We start from the raw sequence: 23237 nt of genomic DNA, 5'->3' as shown, positions 1-23237 counted from the left end.
GAATAACGGTGGGCAAGTGCATGGCAGAGTGTGTGTAGCAGTATGCAACCATGTGAGAGCGTGAGTGTGATGGTGCAGGACTGTGCGAGGGAGTTATCGTGACAGTGGGAGAGTGAGAGTGATGGTGAGTGAGTGTTTTCGCAGAGGGAGTATAATGGTGGGCGAAAGTGTTCATAAGTGAGATTGAAGGTGAGGGTGTGTGCAGAGTGTTATGTTGCGAGAGAGAGCATGCAAGGAAGCGGGATGGTATGGAAGTGCATGTGATTATGTGGAGGTGAGTGAGCCCGATGATGTGGGGAGTGTACTGGCATTGAGTGTAATTTTATTTGAGGCCGGGGGAGTGAGTGTAACACTGGGTAAGTCATTGGTCTTTTGGGCATGATGGTATGGAGTGTGCGGGGAGTGAGCATGCCCATGCAGGATTGTGCAGCTGTGTGATCGTGCCAGATTGGGGGGGGGGGGGGTGAATTGTGCAGGGAGTCAGCATGATTGTTGGGGTGTGCACGGAGCATTGTGAATGTTAGTGGCAAGTGAACAGGGAGGGTACAGGATTGTTGTGGCGTGTGCAGGCGATTGAGATTTTCAGTGTGGGCGTGTTACAATGATGGTGTGTGAGTGGGCAAAGGAGAGAACGTGACGTTGGCGAATTGTGTCCAGAGACAGAATGAAGGTGGGGATGTGTGTGGTGGTGGATGTGGGATGTGTGTCTCATGTGTGTGTGTGGGGCAGTGACGATGACAGTGTTGGAGTTTCTGGGGCCTGTATGATGGAATGAGAGCGACAGCGGTGGAGTGTGCACCCGAGTACACGGCATGTGATTGGCATGTGAGGGACTATGAGTGTGATGCTGGGATAAGTGTCTGGGGGATTGTGTGGGTAGAGTTTGAGGGAATGATGGTGAATGTGGGGAAGTGTGAGGCAAAGTGTGTGTGATGGGGTGGAGCGTGAGAGTGGGGTGAGTTTGTGGGGCAGAGAATGTGCCGCTAGGAGAATAGGCGGTCGATTGAATGTAATGGAGGATGAGTGAGTGAGAGGGATTTGATGGGATTGCACATGGGAGTTAGCATGATGCTGGGGGTGTATGCAAGGGAGTGAGCATGACGTTGGGTGAGTGTGCAGGAGAGTAAGTGCAATGATTTCGAGTGAGCAGGTTGATGTGCCACAGTTTGTGGCTGCGTGAATATATTGCTGCGGGACTGTGCAAGGTAGATAATGTGGCAAAGGTGGACAAGTAGTCTGCATGACAGTGGGAGAGTGTGTGACGGGGTGAGTCTGATGGTGAGCGGGTGTGTGTGGCCGAGGGAGTATGATGGTGTTGGAGTGTGCATGGGAGTGACTGTTGAGAGAATGGAGGATTCACTGGAATAAAGTTGATGGTGTGGCCTAGTGCGGAGGAATGTGTGTGACCGTATGACAGTGCACAGGAAGTGGGCGTGAGGGTGAGGATTGGGTGGGGGAGTGAACATAGCTGTCGAGAGATATGTGGGGGCATGAGTGTGATAGTGCAGGTACGTGCTAAGCAGTGAGAGTGGCGATGCAGGAGAAGGCTAGATAGTAAATGTAATTATGGGACATTGTGCAGAAGAGTGTGCATGACGATGTGGGAGCATTCAGAAGATGAACATAATGGTGAGACCTGTGCAATGCACCGAGTGTGTCGGTATTGGAGTCTACCTGGGAGTGAGATTTGCGGTGAGGTGATGTGCTTTAGAGTGAGGTTGAGGGAGGGGTAGTATGCAGGGGAGTATGCATGACGGTGGAGGTGAGTGTGAAGAGTTAGTGTGAGGGTGGGAAATGCGCGGCAGACTGAACGTGATAACGTGCGACACAGTAGAGTGTGAGCATGTCAGTGGGGCAAACTGCGAGGCATTGTGCAAGAGGGTATTGGTGTTAATAGGGGATGGAACGTACTGGTGAGGCAGTGTCCGGGGAGTGAACATATTGATGAGGGACTGTGCCGTGGACTGAGCATGACGGCTGTGGATTGTGCACAGGAATGCGTTTTATGATTCGGGAGTGTGCAAGAGAGTGAATTGTACACTGGATGAGTGTGCAGGGTACTGAGTGTGAATGTGGGTGTGCGTGCAGGTGAGAAAAATTGAAGTTAGGTGTCTGCCAAAAGGTGATAGTGGCACGTCGGATGCAGTGTATTCAGCATTATGGTGGGTAAGTGTGCGGCGAATTTGGAGTGACGTTGTGTAATGTGTGGAGCAGTGACTGTGTCGTTGTGGGAGTGTGTTCGAGAGTGAGTGGGACTGTCAGGGATTGTGTGTGGGAGTGAGGTCGACAGTACGTGCGTGTACGGAATGTGTGTGATGGTGGGGAAGTGTACAAGGGAGCGGAAATGATTATGGGGGAGTGTGCGAGGAGTGTGCGTGGAGTTTTTGCGAGTGGGATGTAGAGTGAGGCTGATGGGGTGGGAGTGTGTGTGAAGCAAGATAGATGGTGGGGGAATGTCCGGGGGAGTATGCCTGACTGTATGTGAATGATTGGGCAAGTTGGTGTTGGAGTGTCTGGGGGACAGAGCATGCCCGTGGATTAGTGTACAGCAACTGAGAGTAATGTTTGGGGAGAGTGTAGTGGCGTTAGTGTGAAGGTCGGGGGAATGTGGGCTGTTAGTTGTGTTGGTATGACAGCATATGGGGCGAGGGCATGACTGGACGGGGTTTGTGTGAGGGAATGAGAATGCAGGGGACAGTGATGGAATGTGTGGGTTATTGAGCATGATGGTGGAGTGAGTGTAGGGGTGAGTGTGTGTGGAATTGTACGAGGGCATGAGTGTGCAAGTGGGGAGTGTGTAGCAGAGTGAGCAGGATAGTGGTGAAGTGTGAGTTGAAGTTAGAGTGGGAATACTGTGACTGTGCGGGGTAGTGACGTGTTGCTGGAGTAATCTTAGAGCGAGTTAGCATAATGTTTGTTCAGTGTGCGGGAGACCGCGCAGGATGGCATGGGAGCGTGTTTGGGAGAGCACGTGATGCAAGTGTAATTTGTGAAGGAGTGATCATGACGTTAGTTGTGTGTCTGGGAGTGTGAGATAGATGGTGTATGTGTGTTTTCTGGACTGATTGTTATGGTGGGCTAGTGATTGGCTTTGAGTGCAAAAGAGGATGGTGATGCTTGGCACGTGTGAGAATTGTGTGCCAGCGAGTGGGAGGGATGTTTGGCGAGAGTGGCACATGGAGTGTGATTCTGGGAGCAAGTGTGAGCGCAAAGTGGGGCACATGTGTGAGGGAGTGAACGTGGCTGAGGATAAGAATGAGGGGGCATGATTTTGATGGTCCATGAGTGTGCAAGGGAATGAGATTGATAGTGGGGAAGAGGGCAGGGTAGTGAGTATGCCAATGGGGGAGCGTGCGGGGAGTGACAGTGACGGTGTGGGAAAGTGTAGGGGAATAGGTGTGACAGTATGGTCTTGTCTGGAGAAGTGGGCATGATGGTTGGTGAGTTTGTGGTAGTGTAAGCCTCATGTTATTGGAGGACACGGTGAATGGGCGTGATGCTGGAACTGTGAAGGTGAGGGCACATGATCGTGTGGAGAATGCGAAAGATTAATTAGAATGGCATGTTATTGACTGGAGGACTGAGCATGATGATGCATGATTGCAAAGGGGAGTGAATGTGACGGCTTGCGAGTTTGCAGGAGTATTAGTGTGATATTGGGGCTGTGTGCATGGTTGTGAGCATGAATATGCAAGAGTGTGCGTTTTGATGAGCTTGTCAGTGGTTGAGTTTGCGCCAGAGTGACTGTTATTCTGGGAGAGCGTGCGGAAGAGTGAGGGAGCTGGCGTGGGAATTTGCAGTGCAGTGAACCTGATGGTGGGCGAGTGTGCGTGTCCGTGAATATGATGGTGTGTGAGTACATGGTGGTGTGATAGAAGTGGTGTGCCTGTGTGCATTGAGTAATGGTATGAGTGACTGAGAGTGTGAGATAGTGAGGGTGACAGGAGAATGAGTAGGACAGTGTGCATGTTGGTGGGGAGCGAGGGTGACTGTAGTAGAGTGGGCTAGGCAGTGTAATTGAGAGTGACAGGATGAACAGGAAGGAAGCATAACGTTAAAGCAGTGTGTGGTGGACCATGCATAACAAAGGACTTGAGTGTCACGGTTAAGGAGAGTGCTGGGAAGTGTCTGCCATCGTGGGATGTTTGTGGATGTGTGAGCGTGATGTTAGGGGAGTGTGTACGGGAGCAAGAATGCCATTGGAGGACTGTGTGGGGACTCAGCATGATAGTGTAGGACTGTGCAGATGGGTGAGCAGAACGGTTTGTTGAAGCATGCAAAGGAGGGCGCAGGGAAGTGTATGAAGGAGATAGGGTGGGATTAGAAAAGTGTGCTGGGGAGTGAGAGTGATGATGAGGATGTGTACGGGGCAATGACCGTGATGATGAAGGATTATGTGGGTCAGTGAGGGTGACACTGCGCAATTGCATGGGAGTGAGCGTGATACTGGGTGAGTGTGTGCAGGAGTAAGCAAGTCTTTGAGGATGTGTGTGGTGTTGAGAGCGTCATGGCGGATGACTGTGCCAGGGATCCACTTAATGGTGGGGGAGTTGGCGGGTGTCTGAGCATAATGGTTGACAAGTGTTCAGGAGAGTGATTGGGATGGTGTAGATGTGTGGGTGGGGGTAAACATGAACCTGGCAGTGTGTTCAATGCGGTGAGCAGGACGTTAGGGATGTGTGTAAGAGAGTGAGAGGGACAGTGATGGATTGAGTGGGTTAGTGTGCACTTGTCTTTATTGCATGATTCCATGTGGTGCCAGCCATGAAAGCTTTGATGTATTGTGAAGCACGAGCCAATGGGACTTTTGGTTGTTCTGTCAAACTGTGCTTAGTAAGTGGCGAGATTACAAAGCAGCAGCATCCTATGGCGTATTAGCACTTACTCAGCCTAGGACAGCCCAGCCATCTCTGAAAACATCCAAGATAATTCATATGCTCAGTGCAAACATCGTCAATCAAAAACACTAACGTTATTCCAGCTGTTTGAACCATTATTTTAACGAAACCAATAACATAGAAACAGACTTCCCTTCATTATTACAGAGCTGTATCTGTAAGGTTGCTATTTCTCTGAAAAAACAATAAATTCCATCTCATATGTTCGCTTTTACAGTGAGTCAGTTTTCCTGTGTTTTCCTGCGAGCTGTTCATCACAGCATGGCGACTTGTTTAACACTCCATCCACCACTAGCAATATTTACTCCCAGCTAAACCAGCACATGAGATGCACCGCTGGCACTCCCTCTCAACAGCCCCTTGGATGGACCAACACCAACTGGACTGGAACGTCTCAAGGACAATTAATGCTGGTCGAGTTCCGTTAAAATGCCTGACTTTAAAGCAGTTTCAGGGGAGGCTTTCACTTTGCCCTATGCTCCTGATCTTTCTCTAAAACCATGAAAATTTCCTGAGTGTTTTTTCCAGGACTGTTGTAAAGTCACATGTGGAAAGTTGTGCCTAATAACCTGAAAGGAGAAGTCTGCATGTGCATAAGAATTGTCTCATAATTTTTCAGTATCTAAAACAACAACAGAAATGTCGAAACTAGCATCAGGAGTAAGTCACCAATACAGCTCCGTCATGCGATAAGATCGTGGATGATCTTATTGTGCCATTAATCACAAATTCCTCCTTTCCCCTTACATCATTAGTGCGTCACTCTTAGTCAAGAATCTGCCTGCCTCTGCCTTAGGAATATTCAATGTCTCATCCTTAATTGCTATCTGGGAAGAGAGTTCACAAATACACGACACTTTGAGTGAGTTAAAACAACCAACATCTGGGAACCAGAGCTGTATACCGGAGGTGAGAGTTAATGCAGGTGAGGCAATAGCAAGAGGTAGACCAGCTATTGGGAAGGATATTACTGGGAAGAAACCAAGGAATCAGTTAAAGTGTGTTTGCTTTAACGCAAGGAGTATCAGGAATAAAAGTGATGAACTTAGAGCATGGATCAGTACCTGGCGCTATGATGTTGTGGTCATAACAGAGACATGGGCTTTTCAAGGGCAGGTATGGTTGCTGGATGTTCCGGTGTTCAGAGCAATTAAAAAGAATAGGGAGGGGGAAAGAGGAGGGGGTGTAACACTACTAATCAGAGAGGGTATCACAGATACAGAAGCTTCCATTGTCGAAGAAGATCTGCCTACCGAGTCAGTATGGGTGGAAATTAGGAACAGCAAGGGAGTAGTCACTCGTTCGCGGTTTACTACAGGCTCCCCAATAGCAGCAGAGGGATTGTCGAAAGCATAGGTCAGCAGATTTGGGCAAAATATGGACGTTGTAGGGTTGTTGTAATGGGTGACTTTAATTTTCCCAATATTGATTGGAACCTCCTTCAACCAAAATATTTGATTGGAACTGTTTTTGTAAGGTGTGTTCAGGAGGGTTTCCTAACTCAGTACGTTGACAGGCCGACGAGGGGAGGGGCCATTATAGACTTGGTGCTCGGAAACAAGCCGGGCAGGTATCAGATCTTGTGGTGGGAGAGCATTTTGGTGATAGTGACCATAACTGCCTCACATTCTATATAGCTATGGAAAAGGAGAGGATAGCAAAATGGGAGGATATTTAATATGGGAATAGGAAACTATGATGCAATTAGACATGAGGTAGGCAGCATTAACTGGGAGCAATTGTTCCATGGTAAAGTCACTATAGACATGTGGAGACTGTTGAAGGAACAGTTGTTGCAAGTGATGAATAAATAGGTCCCTCTGAGACAGGCAAGAAAGGGTAAGATAAAAGAACCTTGGATGACAACAGTGGTGGATCTTCTCGTCAAAAGGAAGAAGGTAGCTTGGATAAGGTGAAGAAAGCTAGGGTAAAGCTCAGCTCGAGAGGATTACAGGCAGGCGAGGAAGGAGCTCAAAAATGGTCTGAGGAGAGCCAGGAGGGGGCACGAGAAAGGCTTGGCAGAACGGATTAGGGAGAACGCAAAGGCATTTTACACTTACGTGAGGAATAAGAAAATGGTCAAAGAAAGAACAGGGCCGATCAGCGGTAGCATAGGAAACTTGTGTGTGGAGTCTGAGGAAGTAGAGGAAGCAGTAAATGAGTTTATTTTGCTTCTGTCTGTACGAAAGAAACGAACTTTGTAGTGAATGAAAGCTTTGAAGAGCAGGTGTGCATGCAGGAATGGATAGAGATAGAGGAAGCTGATGTGCTGAAAAGTTTGTCAAACATTAAGATTGACAAGTCGCCAGGCCAGGACCAGATTTGTTCTCGGCTGCTTTGGGAAACGAGAAATGCAATTGCTTCGCCACTTGCGAATTTATTTGTATTCTCGCTGTCCACTGGAGTTGTACCTGAGGACTGGAGAGAGGCAAATGTAATTCCTCTCTTCAAGAAAGGAAATAGGGAAATCCCCCGCAATTACAGACCAGTAAGTCTCACGTCTGTCATCTGGAAGGTGTTAGAAAGGATTCTGAGGGATAGGATTTAAGACCATCTGGAATAGCATGGCTTGATTAAATGCAGTCAACACGGCTTTGTGAGGGGCAGGTCTTGCCTCACAAAACTTATCGAGTTCTTTGAGGATGTGACTAGAAAAGTTGATGAGAGTCGAACTGTGGATGTTGTGTACATTGACTTCAGCAAACCATTTGATAAGGTTCCCCATGGGAGGTTCATTCAGAAGGTCAGGAGGAATGGGATACAGGGGAACTTAGTTGTCTGGATACAGAATTGGCTGGCCAACAGAAGACAGTGAGTGGTAGTAGAAGGAAAATATTCTGCCTGGAAGTCAGTTGTGAGTGGTGTACCACAGGACTCTGTCCTTGGGCCTCTACTGTTTGTAATTTTTATGAATGTCTTGGATGAGGGGATTGAAGGATGGGTCAGCAAGTTTGCAGACGACACAAAGGTTGGAGGTGTCGTTGACAGTATAGAGGGATGTTGTAGTCTGCAGCGGGACATTGACAGGATGCAGAGATGGGCTGAGAAGTGGCAGATCGAATTCAACCTGGATAAATGCGAGGTGATGCATTTTGGAAGGTCGAATTTGAAAGCTGAGTACAGGATTAAGGATAGGGTTTTTTTGACAGTGTGGAGGAACAGAGGGATCTTGGTGTGCAGATACATAGATCCCTTAAAATGGCCACCCAAGTGGATAGGGTTGTTAAGTAAGCATATGGCGTTGTGACTTTCATTAACAGGGCGATTGAATTTAAGAGTCGTGAGATCTTGTTGAAACTCTATAAAACTTTGATTCGACCACACTTAGAATACTGCGTCTAGTTCTGGTCGCCCTATTATAGGAAAGATGTGGATGCTTTGGAGAGGGTTCAGAGGAGGTCGACCAGGATGCTGCCTGGAATGGAGGGCTTATCTAAGGAAGAAAGGTTGACTGATCTCGGGCTTCTTTCATTGGAGAAAAAGAGGAGGAGAGGGGACCTAATTGAGGTATATAAGATAATGAGAGGCATGGATAGAGTTGACAGCCAGAGACTATTTCCCAGGGCAGAAATGGCTAACATAGTTTTAAGCTGGTTGGAGGAAAGTGTAGAGGGGATGTCAGAGGTCGGTTGTTTACACAGAGAGTTGTGAGAGCATGGAATGCGTTGCCAGCAGCATTTGTGGAAGCAAGGTCATTGGGGACATTTAAGAGTCTGCTGGACATGCATATGATTCAGAACTTTGAGGGTGCATACGTGAGGATCAATGGTCGGCACAACATCGTGGGCTGAAGGGCCTGTTCTCTGCTGTACTGTTCTATGTTCTATCTTCTATCTTCTTTCTTGAGATATTCTTCTGTTGTATTGTCCATCCACTCCTGGTAATCTCTCTCATAAGCTGAAATATTGTTTCAGAGTTCAAATTGAAAAGACTACTGGGAATATTCCGAGGTTAACAAGATCACATGTTTTTCGCCTAAATTCCAAAACATCCAAAATCAGTCAGTTCAAGATTTCCTACTGAAATAAACGTTCCTCACAGGAGTTAGTTGAGTGAATCTTCTCTGAACTGATTTGCACGTCATTATGGCCATCACTCTCTCGATGTGGACTCGCCCCTACCCTGGAAAACTGTGGAAAATCTTCCCTAATTTTGAATGTATTCTGTTTGAGAAAGTTGCTACATTTATCTTACCTTCTTCAAAACTTTATGTACACCTAAAGGTTTTATTTTGTAATCCAAGTGCCCGGTTCCTCTGTGCCCCAACCCAATCTCTCCATTGATTTAATACACTGCCTTTAAATTCTACCCGCCAACAACTTTGAGCAGACAGACAGTTTTTCTTACGATGCTGCGTACAACAATATTTGTCTGCTGACTTGACCCATCTTCATCTATTCATAGACTCATGCCCTCTTCATACCTTGCTTTTCGAACAGTTTCAAATGTCTGCATTCTTCCCTAATACAGACAGAATATTTCGCCAAATAAATAGATTGTGGCCAATGGAATTGACAATTTAATATTTTTAATCAATGTCTAAACTATGAACTTGTGACAATGCTAAAATGTTTTATATTCCCATCACACAGTTCCCAAAACAGATGGTGTAGAATCTGTGTGGTTACAACTGAGGAACGGAAAAGGTGAATAACCATAGTTGGAGTTATGTACAGGCATACAAATCATAGTCAGGAGCTAGGGCGGAGGCCACCTCAGGAGATAGAAAAGATGTGTAGGAAAGGCAAAGTTACAGTGATTGCGGGGATTTCAATATGCAGGTGGACTGGGAAAATCAGGTTGGTAGTGGTTTGCATGAAATGGAATTTGTGGAATGTCTACGAGGTGGCTTTTTGGAGCAGTTTATGGTGCAGGCAATGAGGGATCGGGCAATACCGGATTTAGAGTTGTGCAATGAGGCAGACTTGATAAGGGAGCTTAAGGTAAAGAGAGCTTTATGATGCAGTGAGCATATTATTTAACTTACTCTTCAACATAATAGGTGAAGATAGAATCAGAGTTCACAATATTACCACTGAATAAAACCAACTACAAAGGCATGAGGGAGGAACTGGGATGAATTGACTGGGAGAGTCGGCTAGCAGGAAAGACAGTGGAACAGTTATGGGGTGAGTTTCTGGGAGTAAGTCAGGAGACACAGCAGAAATTCATCCCAAGCTAAAAGAGGCATGATCTAGGGAGGATGACTCAACAATGGATGGCAGGCGAAATCAGGGTTATCATAAAAGCAAAAGAGAAATCGGATAACATAGTAAATACCAGTGGGAAACCAGAGGATTTGGAAGCTTAAAAATACCAATACAGGGCAACAAAATAAGAAATAGCAGGAAGAAGATTAAATATGAGGGTAAGATAGCCAGTAATATAAAAGAATGTAAGAGATTGTTTAGATAGAGGGCAGAACAGAGGCAGAAATGGACATTAGGACGCGGAAAACGACGCTGGAGATATAGTAATGGGGAACAAATAATGGCTGAGAAACTGAACAATTATTTCATGTCAGTTTTCACAGTAAAAGACACGAATAGCATATGACAAATTCAAGACAGCATGGGTGCAGAGCTTATTCTGAGAAGTTGCTCGAAAAACTAAATGGGTAAATAAACTGGACCAGATGGACGATATCGCAGAATGCCAAGGGATATAGCTGAAGAAATAATGGAGACATGTGTGGTGATCTTTCATGAATTTCTGGAATCAGGGAGAGGCTCAGATGACTAGAAAGTTGATAACATGATACTCTCTTTAAAAAGGGAATAAGGCAAAAGGCAGAAAGTGACAGACGGATTAGCACAACCTCAGTCATGTGTAAGATCCTGGAATCCATTGTGAAGGATGAGATTTCTGAATACTTGCAAGTGAATTGTAAAATTGGGTAAAGTCGGAATGGTTTCATCAAGGAGACGTCATACGTCATAAATCTGTACGAGTTATTTGAGGATGTAACAAGCAAGTGAGGCAAAGGAAAGCCAATGGATGTTATCCACCTGGACTTCAAGAAGAACTTTGACAAGGTGCCACACAGGAGGCTGCCGAGTAAAATAAGGCCCCATTTCGTTAGAGACAAGGTACTAGTGTGTGCAGAAGCTTGGCTGTCTGGTAGAAAGTAGAGAGTGGGGATAAAAGGGTCCTTCTCAGGATAGCAGCTGATGACAACTGGTGTTCCACAAGGGTCAGTGTTGGGACCACAACCTTTTACTTTGTACATTAACGATGTATATGAGGAACTGAGGGCATTCTGGGTAGCCTTTTAGACGAATAAAGGTAGGTAGAGGGACAGGTAGCATTGAGGAGGCAGGGAGGCTGCAGAAGGATTTAGATAGAATAGGAGAGTGGGAAAAGAAGTGGCAGATGGAGTACATCTTGGGAAAGCGTGAGATGATGCACTTTGTGAGGAAGAAGAGAGGCATGGACTATTTTATCAATGGGGAGAAAATTCAGAAGTCTGAGGTGTAAACAGATTTGCGAGTTCTTGCACAGGAATGTCTCAAAGTAAACTTGCAGGTTTAGTGAATAGTTAGGAAGTTGTTGTATCTGCTGCACAGTGAGTGTAAAGTCTCCTATTCAGCAAAAGAACTGTGAGGCAATTCTTACAACAATAGTTTTGTTTATTGAGCACAGTCAATGTTAGTACAATAAAATTTACTATAAAGTAATGAAAAGTACTGCAAACCATCTTATGCTTTTACTTAACATTGGCTGATCATGTACTCCCACACTGGAACTTGGCCAGTCTACACGTGGCGATGCCTTCTTATTCTTCTTATGGTCTTGGAGTTGTTTTCTTTCTCATTGGTTATTCTCCAGTTACCACAGTCCATCGGGTTTTGAGGTAAATCTTATCCTTCCAAGTCTTCAAGTCCCTGGGAGAATATGGAGGGTCTGCCAATGGAATGATCAGGTTCATTTACTCTGATCAATCAGACTCAACCAGGGGTTGGCATATTGATGGCCCAAGGGCGACATTCCAATGTCCCATTAAAGTCCATCTTCAGTCGGGTATTGCATGGTATGTACTGTAGCTGTCAGGTTTGTTTGCAAACCGTCTGTAGGGAGCTGCAGCCTGTCTGGACTTTGCAGCATGTGGATTAGCACAGATATTTTAGACAAGTCTGTAATCCATTTCCCAGCATGCTTGAATATTAAAGCAGGGATAGATTTCTGAGTCTTTTCAGGGCTCTGGTCAGAGCATATTTGGAGTATTTGGGGGGAGCACCATTTAAGATGTAACTAGATACATGAATGGGCAGGAAGCAGAGGGATACAGATCCTTAGAAAATAGGCGGCACGTTAAGACAGAGGATCTGGATTGGTGCAGGCTTGGCGGGCTGAAGGGCATGCTCCTGTGCTGGAATTTTCTTCGTTCTTTATTATTCATTCTAAAAATTGCAAATTTTCAACTTACTGTATGCTACAATTTAAAAACTAAAATCATTTATTTATTTAACAGTGCATGTTCAATTATTGTAATTTCTAAATTAGAGTCATAGAGATGTACAGAATGGAAACAGACCCTTTGGTCGAACGCATCCATGCCGACTAGATATCGCAACTCAAACTAGTCCCACCTGACCCTCCAAACCCTTCCTATCATATACCCATTCAGATTCCTTTTAAAAGTTGCAATTATACCAGCCTCCACTACTTGCTCTGTCAGCTCAGTCCAAACACATGCTACACTCTGCATGAAAAAGGTGCCCCTTAGGTCTCCTTTATGTCTTTCCACTCCCACCCTAAACATATGCCCTCTACTTCGGGACGTCCCCACAACAGGGACACCATCTTGTCCATTTACCCTATCCATGCCCTTCATGATTTTATAAACTTCCAAAAGGTCACCCCTCAACCTCCGACTTACCACTGAAAACAGCCCTAGCCTGTCCAGGCTCTCCAAACAGCTCAAGTGCTCCAACACTAGCAACATCTTTGTGAATCTTTTCTGAACCCTTTCAAGTTTCACAACTTACTTCTAATAGGAAGGAGATCAGAATTGCACGCATTATTCCAAAGGTGGCCTAACGAACTTCCTGTAGACCCAAAACATGACGTTCCAACTCCTGTACTCAACACTCTGACCAAAAAAGGAAAGCACACCAATCGTCTACTTCACTAACTTATCTATCTCCGACTCTACTTTCAACGAACAATGAAACTGCACTCCAAGGTCTCTTTATTCAGCAACACTCCCTAGGATCTCGCCATTAAGACTTGCTTTCCCAAACTGCAGCACCTCGCATTTATGTAAATAGAACTCCATCTGCCATTCCTAAACCCATTGGCCCATCTGATCAAGATCCTGTTGCAATCCGAGGTAATCTTCTTCGCTGTCCACTACACCTCCAATTTTGGTGTCATCTGCAAACTTACTGACTGTACCTCTTATGCTCTCATTCAAATCATTTATATAAATAACGAAAAGTAGTGGATTCAGCACTGATCCTTATGGCCCTCCACTCGTCACAGGCCTCCAGTCTGAACAACAACCCTCCGCCACCACCCTCTATCTTCTACCTTTGAGTCAGTTCTGTATCCAAATGGCTAGTTTTCCCTAGATTCCATGACATCTACGCTGGCTAACTAGTCTCCCATGGGGATCCTTGTCGAACGTCTTACTCAAGTTGAAATAAATCACGTCCACCGCTCTGCCTTCATCAATCCACTATATTACTTCTGCAAAAATCTCAATCAAGTTTGTGAGACATGATTTTCCACTCACAAAGCAATGTTGACTACCCCTAATTACTCTTTGCCTTTCCAAATACCTGTACATCCTGACCCTCAGGGTTCCCTCCAAGAACTTGCCCACCACCGCTGTCAGGCTCACTAATATTTATTTCCCTCGCTTATCCTTAACGCCCTTCTTAAACAGTGGCACCACATTCGCCAACCTCCAGTCCTCTGGCACCTCACCTGTGACTATCAATGATACAAATATCTCAGTAGCAGGCACAGCAATCATTTCCCTGGCTTCCAAAAGAGTTCCCAGGTACACCTGATCAGGTCCTGGTGATTTAACCAATTTTATGTATTTCAAGACATCCAGCACATCCTCCTCTGTGATATAAACATTTTGAAGATGTCACAATTTATTTCACTACATTCTATATCTTCCACGTCATTTTCCACAGTAAATATTGATGCAAAATGCACATATAGTATGTCCCCTCTCTCCTGCGGCTGCACACAATGGCCTCCTTGCTGCTCTTTGAGGGGACCCTATTGTCTCCCTATTTACTCTATTTTCGTTAATGTCTTTGTAAAATCCTTTTGGATTCTCCTTAGTTCTATTTGCCAATGCTGTCTCATGTCTCCTTTTTGCCCTCCTGATTTCCCTCTTAAGTATACTCGTACTGCCTTTATACTCTTCTTAGAATTTTCAGTCGATGTAGTCATACAACATGTTTAGATTAGATTACTTACAGTATGGAAACAGGCCCTTTGGCACAAAAAATCCACACCAACCCGCCGAAGCGTAACACACCCAGACCCATTCTCCTACATTTACCCCTTCACCTAACACTATGGGTAATTTAGTATGACCAATTCACCTAACCAGCACATTTTCGGATTGTGCGAGGAAACCAGTGCACCCGGAGGAATCCCACGCAGACACGGCGAGAATGTGCAAACTCAACAAACAGAGTCGCCTGAGGCGGGAATTGAACCCAGGTCTCTGGCACTGTGAGACAGCAGTGCTTCCCACCGTGCCGCCGTGCCTCCCACAATGTTGTTCTGCTGTACAAAACAAAATGTGCACTCTTTACTTTTGTATCATAAAATGTTGTTAGGGGTTCATATTTTAGTTTCATCAATATAGAATCAACGTAATTGTTTTCAGAGATGATGCAATTATTGTTCTGTTGAATAATTTTAGTTAATATTTCATCATTGCCCAATTCACAAACATGGCAAACACCTGATTATTGTTCCGGTCTGTAAATCCACTACGGCACAATCATGACCGGACATTAAAAACGGATTCCAAAAGGTCTCAATTCAGGTACAGTACTACTGGACCTCATTGCTACCTGCGGCACTCAGTGAGACAGGGACCTGCTCCTGAATCGATCCACATAATTTCCAACCTGCGTCAGGGCAATCATTCAAACATTCCTTCAAAGTAAACCATTTAGATTCCACCTTGGGCAGGAGGAAAATAGCCAACAGGCTATTACTGTTCTCAGTGTAGTTACAAATACTGTCTAATTTAGATAACAATGATTGACCAGGAACTAGGTCTTACAATGTCATCCCTAGTCAAATCCAGACCCAGAGAGGAGTTGTATGGACATGGAGTGTCAGAAACACATGGTGTGGTTATGGTGCTGACACCTGGCATGTTCGCCCATACTCCATACATATAATCCCTGGACCAGACACTTGATGAATATGCTCATAATTGACAGTATATTGCAGCATCTTGTGTCGCACAGTGAATCCTCTGAAATTCTATCCAATAAATGTAGCTTCAAATTCACCAGTATCAAAATAAATTTGTACATGCCTGTGGATAGTCAGATATTAATTCATTGGTCACTGAACAGAATGTATCTGAAGAAACCAGGAGCTAACAGCAAGTCAAAAATCAGTTTAATTATTGAACTTTGTGGATTTTGTCTGGTCTAGGTAACTGCACATATTGTGCTGATACTCAGGAGAACGTAACCATGCACACCATAACTGGAAGTCTTGGTCTAACGTCCCTCCCCAGTTTCCTGACCTCACACACCTCACTCCCTCACAATTGCACCAACTAATAAGAATCCACAAACTGAGTGAAACTTAAAACACAGAACAGTACAGCACAGTAAGAGCCCTTCAGCCCTCAATGTTTGTCGGCCTTTTATCCTACTCCAAGATCAGGCTCTCCCACATAATCTTCAGTGTACTAACTTCCATGTGCCTATCCAAGGGTCTTCTTAATTATCTCTAATGTATCTGACTCTACTACCATCACTGGCGGTGCACTCTGTCCCCACCACTCTATGTGTAAAGAACATACCTCTGACATCCACCCGAAACCTTCCTCCAATCACCTTAAAATTACGCCCCTTGTTGAAAAGACTCTGGCTATCCAATCTTTGTCTCTCAACATCTTGTACATCTCTATCAAGTCAGGTGTCATTCTTCTTCGCTCCAGGGAGAAAAGTCCTAGCTCCCTCAACTTTTCTTCCTAAGACATGTCCTCCAGTCCTGGCAGCGTCCGAGTAAATCTCCTCTGCACACTCTCTAAGGCTTCCACATGTTTCCTATAATGAAGCACCCAGAACTGAACACAATATTCCAAGTGTGGATGAACCAAAGCTTTACAGAGCTAATCATTAACCTTGCCGCTCTTAAACTCAATCCCCCTGATAATGAAAGTCAACAGACCATCACCTCCTTAACAAACCTATCAACTTGGGTGGCAACTTTGTGAGATCTATTGACATGGATCCCAAGATAGCTCTGTTCCTCCACATTCCAAGAATTCTGCCTTTAACCCTATATTCTGTATGCAGATGCAACCTTCCAAAATAAATCACTTCACATTTTTAAAGTTTGAGCTCTATCAGCCACTTATAAGCCCTGCTCTACATCCTGGTAAAGTCCTGTTGCAACCTACAGCAGCCCTCCACACTATTCACAACTCCATCAACCTTCATGTCATCAAACTTACTAACCCACCATTCCACTTCCTCAGCAAAGTCATTAATAAAAATCACAAAGAGCACAGGTCCGAGAGCCGATGCCTGTGGAACACCATTGGTCACTGAGCTCCAGGCTGAATTCTTTCCATCTGCTACCATCCTCTGCCTTCTATGGGTCAGCCACGCCTGTATCCAGACAGCCACACTTCCCTGCTTTCCATGTCACTTTACTTTCTGAATAAGCCTACAATGGGGAATCTTATCAAATGCCTTTCTAACATTCTTGTTCACCACATCAACTGGTCTACCCTCATCAACGTGTTTTTTTTTCGTTACACCTTCAAAGAATTCAATAAGGTTTGTGAGGCATGTTCTGCTCCTCAAAAAAAACATGCTGACTTTCTCTAATCAATCTATCATTTTCTAAGTAATTGTAAATCCTGTCTCTCAGAATTGTCTCCAATACTTAGCCCACCACTGATATAAGACTGACTGTTCCATCTTTCCCAGGGTTATTCCTATTCCCTTCCCTCAACAAGAGAATAACATTTGCCACTCTTCAATAATCTGGCACTACTCCGGTGGACAGCGAGGATGCAAATATTATCAACAAAAGCATGGCAATCTCTTCCAACGTTTCCTGGTTTAACCTAGAGTATACTCCATCTGGCCCAGGGGATTTATATATCCTTATGTTTGCACTTCAATCAGTCTGTACTTCCCCTCAACTTGTCTACACCCTGTCCAACCATCTGATTGAATGCTTTCCATTTCAGTGCTATATACAGTGCTGCCTTCCTGAGCGAGTACGGTTCCCAACGTCCTGTGAATCACGGAATCAAAGAAAAAGGAATACACCAAACCCGCCCTGATAAAAAGCTCATGCTCGAACCATCGACTTTCTTGCTCCTCGGATGCTGCCTGACCTGCTGTGCTTTTCCAGCACCATACATTTCGACTTTGATCCCCATCAACTGCAGTTCTCAGTTTCCCCATTACTGAAGGCTGTCTCCTCTGCACACAGAGGGGGGAATTAACCATCATAAACTCATTGTATGTGGACCTGACTGCTCAGTTCCGGAAAGTTGCACTTGATGAATTCATTTTTTGAAAAAAGAAATTACAATTCAACAAATATTCATTCAGTCCCCGAGTTACAATTTTGTTCGTGGTTTGAGCAGCCTGATAACAATTCGTGAAGGATTGAGGAACTCCGAAGAATAGAGTCTTCCAGGTGTTATATTCCAGCTTATGTTAATACTGGCAGTATCATCAGACAGACTGAAATGATCATGGCATGAGTTGACATGTGGAGGTGAAATATTTTTGCCATCACAGAGGCGTGTTTGAGAGAGGTCAGGGCTAACAACTCAATATTCTGTTCTACTGGAACTATATGCAGGACAGGAGTGGGTGTTAAAGAGGAAGTGGTGTTGCATCTTTAATTAAGGAACAGTTACTGCAGTGAGGAGGAACAATATCTTGGACATGTCTTCAAATGAGGCTTTATGGGTCGATGTTAGGGTCCAAACGATGACAGACACACTGCTGGGGATATTTTATAGAGCCTCAGAGAGATGAAAATGCAGGAGCAAATATATAACCAATTCACTGAGGTGTGTAAAAACCAATTCACTGAGGTGTAAAGGAAAGCAAGTCCTAAGATGTTACAGAGATAGGAAAGCAAGGCTGGAGATGTTAAAGAAACAGGAAAGCAAGACCCAGGATGTTACAGAGATAGGAAAGCAAGGCTGGAGATGTTACAGAGAGAGGAAAGAAAGGTTGGAGATGTTACAGAGATGGCAAAGCAAGGCTGGAGAAGTTAGAGAGATGGGAAAGCAAGGCTGGTGATATTACACAGATAGGAAAGCAGGCTCTAAATGTTACAGGGATAGGAAAGCAAGGCAGGCGATGTTACAGAGACAGGAAAGCAATGCTGAGGATGTTACAGAGATGGGAAAGCAAGGCAGGAGATGTTGCAGAGATAGGAAAGCAATGCTGAAGATGTTACGGAGAGAGAAAAAAACCAAGGCAGGAGATGTTACAGAGATAGGGAACGAAGGCTGGAGATGTTACAGTGAGAGGAAAACAAGGTTCTTGATGTTACAGAGATAGGAAAGCAAGGCTGGAGATGTCTTAGAGAGAGGAAAGCAAGGCTAGAGATGCAACAAAGGTAGGAAAGAAAGGCTGGACATGTTACAGAGACAGGATAGAAAGGATGCAAATGTTACAGAGAGGGAGTAAATCAAGGCTGGAGATGTTACACTGATAGGAATGCAAGGCTGGAAATGTAACAGAGATAGGAAAGCCAGGTGCGAGATGTTACAGAAATAGGAAAGCAAGACTAGAAGTATTACAGAAATAATGTGGCCTGTACACGCTAGAATCGGTTAGTGAGATAATTTTGAACTCATTCACAGGATATGGGGAAAGGTGAGGCAACTGGAGTTTAGAGAGATAGGGAGGAGTGTGTTGCCTGGCGGAGTTTACAGTGACAGATGGGGTTGTAGTATGATATAAATGTTGTAGTGATACGGGGGGTTACTGAGGTACAGATGGATGCAGCGGCCGGAGGAGACAGCAGGGAAAGATACAGAAATACACTTAGATAGTTTAAAAATTGAATTGTGCAATGTTTTCATAGAGAAAATATTGTAGAAATCTGTGAAATAGACAAAGCACTTAAAGGAACTGAAGGAGTGAGACTTGGACTGTCCAGTCACAAGAGTTATAGAGTGAGTATCATACAGCACAGAAGAGGCCCTTCGATTGATAGTGACAGAAAACTAAAAGCCCTGCAGACACTGGAAATCCCTCCTTCATAACGTCTGGGGGCTAGGGCTAAATGTGGGAGAGGCGTCCGACAGACTCCTCAAGCAACAATGTGACATAACGAAGCCTCACGTGTCAGATCAAAGACTGACACGGAAACCTCCTGCTGACTCCCTTCCCTCAGCTCATTGATCGGTGTCCCTCTACATTTGACACATTGGAGGACACACTGACAGGGTGAATGACCTGGAGAATGTATACTGGGTGGGCTATTCCAAAATCACGACCGAAAGGTGCTCAGCAGCCTCATTCCTGATCGAGATGGTCGTGTCCAAAAGAACATAGCCGCAAGACTGGGTCTGCACAGGGTGGGGAAGGAACGACTGACAGGGAGAAACATACTTGACCTCATCTTCAACACGGCTGTGGAGACATTGATCGATGACCGTATTGGGAACAATGACTACCGCACACAGTATTTCTGGAGACAAAGACCCATTGTGAATAGTGTGTGTGTGTACGCACGTGAGCGGACATGTGAGAGATGCTCTCACTATGCTCAACGGGACAGATTTCGAAGAGATCTAGAACTCAGCACTGGCCTGTATGAGGTGATTTGGGTCATTACCAACAGCAGAAGAACAGTACTCCATCACAATTTTCACTGTCACTGCCTGGCATATGGTCCACTTTACCCTGACCATCAGGCCAGGGGATAAACCCTTGTTCAGTGGAGAATACAGGAGGGCTGGCCAAGAGCAGCACCATGTACACCTCAAAATGAGTTGACGTTACCAAACAGGACCACTTACTCATCAAATAGCATAAAAAGCTCGTGACAGACAGATCTAACCAACAAATCAGACCTAACCTCTGCAATCCTGTCACATGCAGTCAGGTTGAATGGTGGTGTCAATCAAACAACTCACTGGAGGAGGAGAATCCCACATATCACCTTCCTCAATGATGGAAGAGACCAACACAACAATAGAAAAGCTAAGGCTGAAACGACCACAACAATGTTCAGACAGAAGTATCGATGGGATGATCTATTTTAGTCTCCTCCAGATAGCAGTCTTCGGCTAATTCGATTCAATGTGAGTATAATTCCAAACGGCTGGAGGGATGGGGAATGCAAAAGCTGTAGGCCCTGATAACATTCCATTCAAGCTGTTCTTGCTGGGATACAGCACTGGCATCGACCTGTCAATGTGGGAAACTACCCAGGTGTGTCCTGCACACACACAGACAAACCATCAGACAATCAATGACTGCCCCATTGCTTTCATCTCTATCATTAATAAAGGGATGGAAGACGTCACCCACAGTGGGTTCAAGCAGCACTTCCTCAGCGCCAACCTGCTCACTGAAGCTCAGTTTGGGTTCTCATCCCTTGGGCTCATTGAAGCCGAGGTTTAACGATGTATAACAAGAGACCACGCAGCTGAATCCGAGAGGTGAGGTGACAGTTACTGCACTTAACATCATCATAACTGCATTTGACCAAGATTAACGGCAAAACTGGAGCAAATAAGAATTTTTTGCACTGGCTGAAGTTATACCTGATGCAAAGGAAAGTGGCTGGGGTTGGTGGAGAACAACCATCTCAGCTCCAGGACAGCTCTGCAGCAGTTCCCCATGGAAGCGGTTTCTGATTAGCCTGTAGATCAGATATGGAAAGGTAAGTTACCATAATCCTACAGGATGATAGGGCTGCTGTCTCGTTCGACAGAGACGACTGGTGGTAATTTAAGTGGACAGCCATCATGCCTCAAGCAAGGGAGAGGTTGAATAGGACAGCCCTTTTCAGTCACCTCAGTCAGTGAAGAATTGAACCCACACTGTTAGCATTAATCTGCATTACAAATTAGCCGCCCAACTGATTGAGGTAACCAAGTCCTCACTCAGCTCCTTGTGGTAGATATTATAATATTATTCCATGCAGATATGTTCTTTGACACCTCTGGAGCAGGTGGAACAAAAAACAAGCTTCCTAACTCAGAGAGAGGGAAAGCATCAGTGAGCTGTAAGAGTGCGTTCTGCCCTAGGCCCAATAATTTTCAGCTGCTTCATATATGATTGTAAAATCATAACTGGGACTGTTTGCCAATGATAGGACAGTGTTCAACACCATTCGTGATTTACTCAGATACTGAAGCAGTCCTTGTCCAAATGTAACAAGACCTGGAAATATGCAGGTGTGTGCTTAACAGTGACAATACCATTTCCATTACACATGTTCCAGACAACGATTACTTCTAACAATGGAAAATTAAACCTCATCCTCTATCGTTCAATGCCACCACCATAACTGAGCACACACCAAGCAATATAGCGGGGATTACTGTTAATCTGAACTGGACTGGATTTCATTACTCATTCCTGTGAAGGGCTTATGCTAAAACCTTGCCTTCTCCTGTACCTCAGATGCTGCCTGACCTCCTGCGCTTTTCCAGCGCCAGTGTTTGAAGCAGATAAATTTATTGGCTACAAGAATATGTCAGGGGCTAGCAAGTCTACAGTAATAACTCACTTCAAAATTTACGAAAGCCTGTCCCCTATTGCTAAGACACATGTTGAATATGTGTGTGATTAAATACTTCCATTTGACTGTGTAAGTGCAGCTTCACCCCTCATCCACTGAGGCTCAGTCGTACCTGCGATCTACTCGGTGCTCGGCAGAAATTTACCAAAGCTCCTTACAACGTACCTCTGAACCCCCAACCACCAAGAAGGATAAGGGAAGCAGATACACGGGACCCCACTATGTTCGCATTCTGTTCCAAGCCATCTACCATCCAGATTGAAAAGTATATTGCCGTTCCTTCAGTGTCACTCTTTCAAGTTCCCTATTTATCAATAAATACTGTCCCAATCACATTTCATGAATATGTTAACATGAAAAATATTGTCTTGACCTTTTTCAATGCTGGACACTGTTTTGAGCTTTGTGAGCTCAGGCTGGTTGGTCCAGACAGTAGGTTGCTTGTTGTGAACAGCTGAAGGGACATGCTGTTTGAAACAATTTGTCAGTCTCTCAGAGGCATGGCCTACATACCGAGCAGCACAGACACTGGCATTCTCATCCCACATTACTGACATCTGAGATAGATTGAAGCAACTGAAAACGTACTCATATCTGACTGGGGCATGTCTGAACACACGGTGACATTGTTGCCACGAAAATGATGAGTGAATATTAGCAGGAAGAAAGTGAGGACTGCAGATGCTGGAGATCAGAGTCAAAAAGTGTGGTTCTGAAAAAAAAAAACTCAGACGTTCAGAAAGCATCTGAGGAGCAGGAGAATCGACTATTAGTTAACAATATTAATACAAGGGAAAATATTAGTATATTTTCACAGTCCTTGTATACTTAATAATAATTTGGTCTTGGGTGTGGCAATGAGACTCATCATTTCAATGCTACTTACTGTGAGACTTCATCACATTGTTGTTATAACAGTGTACTGAATAGATGGGTGGATTTTGTGCTTATTGGACAATCTAAAAGTTGGTATTACGAAAGGATAACGGACATTCAGTAACGAGACTTTACTTAATGGCTGCTAACGGTTAGAACAATACTACAAACATTTACACAGAGATTTCCAGCTCAAGTCACACACAAGGTTGCTGGGCTGGGATCATGCTGGCCATAAATGGAGCTGTATAATTCTGTTTGGATACTGTCATTGTGGGGCTAACATACACTGGATGTGGTTTATGAGGGATTCAATGTTAGATGTAATGTGCTGCAGAGGTCTCTCACTTTTATAAGACCTTCATTCAGTATCAAGTCCAAGGTTCAGAATTACAGAGTTTAGGTGGCACACAAGAAGAGATGTACTTGCAGGACATGGCTGTTTACAGGTCATTGTTGTAAATGTTGAACTGCGTCTGGACCAGCGTTATGTGT

This window comes from Chiloscyllium punctatum, chromosome 24, assembly GCF_047496795.1.
Source record: "Chiloscyllium punctatum isolate Juve2018m chromosome 24, sChiPun1.3, whole genome shotgun sequence".
NCBI lineage: Eukaryota > Metazoa > Chordata > Chondrichthyes > Orectolobiformes > Hemiscylliidae > Chiloscyllium > Chiloscyllium punctatum.
The sequence above is the reverse complement of the archived record's forward strand: the minus strand, read 5'-3'. Positions refer to the sequence as shown.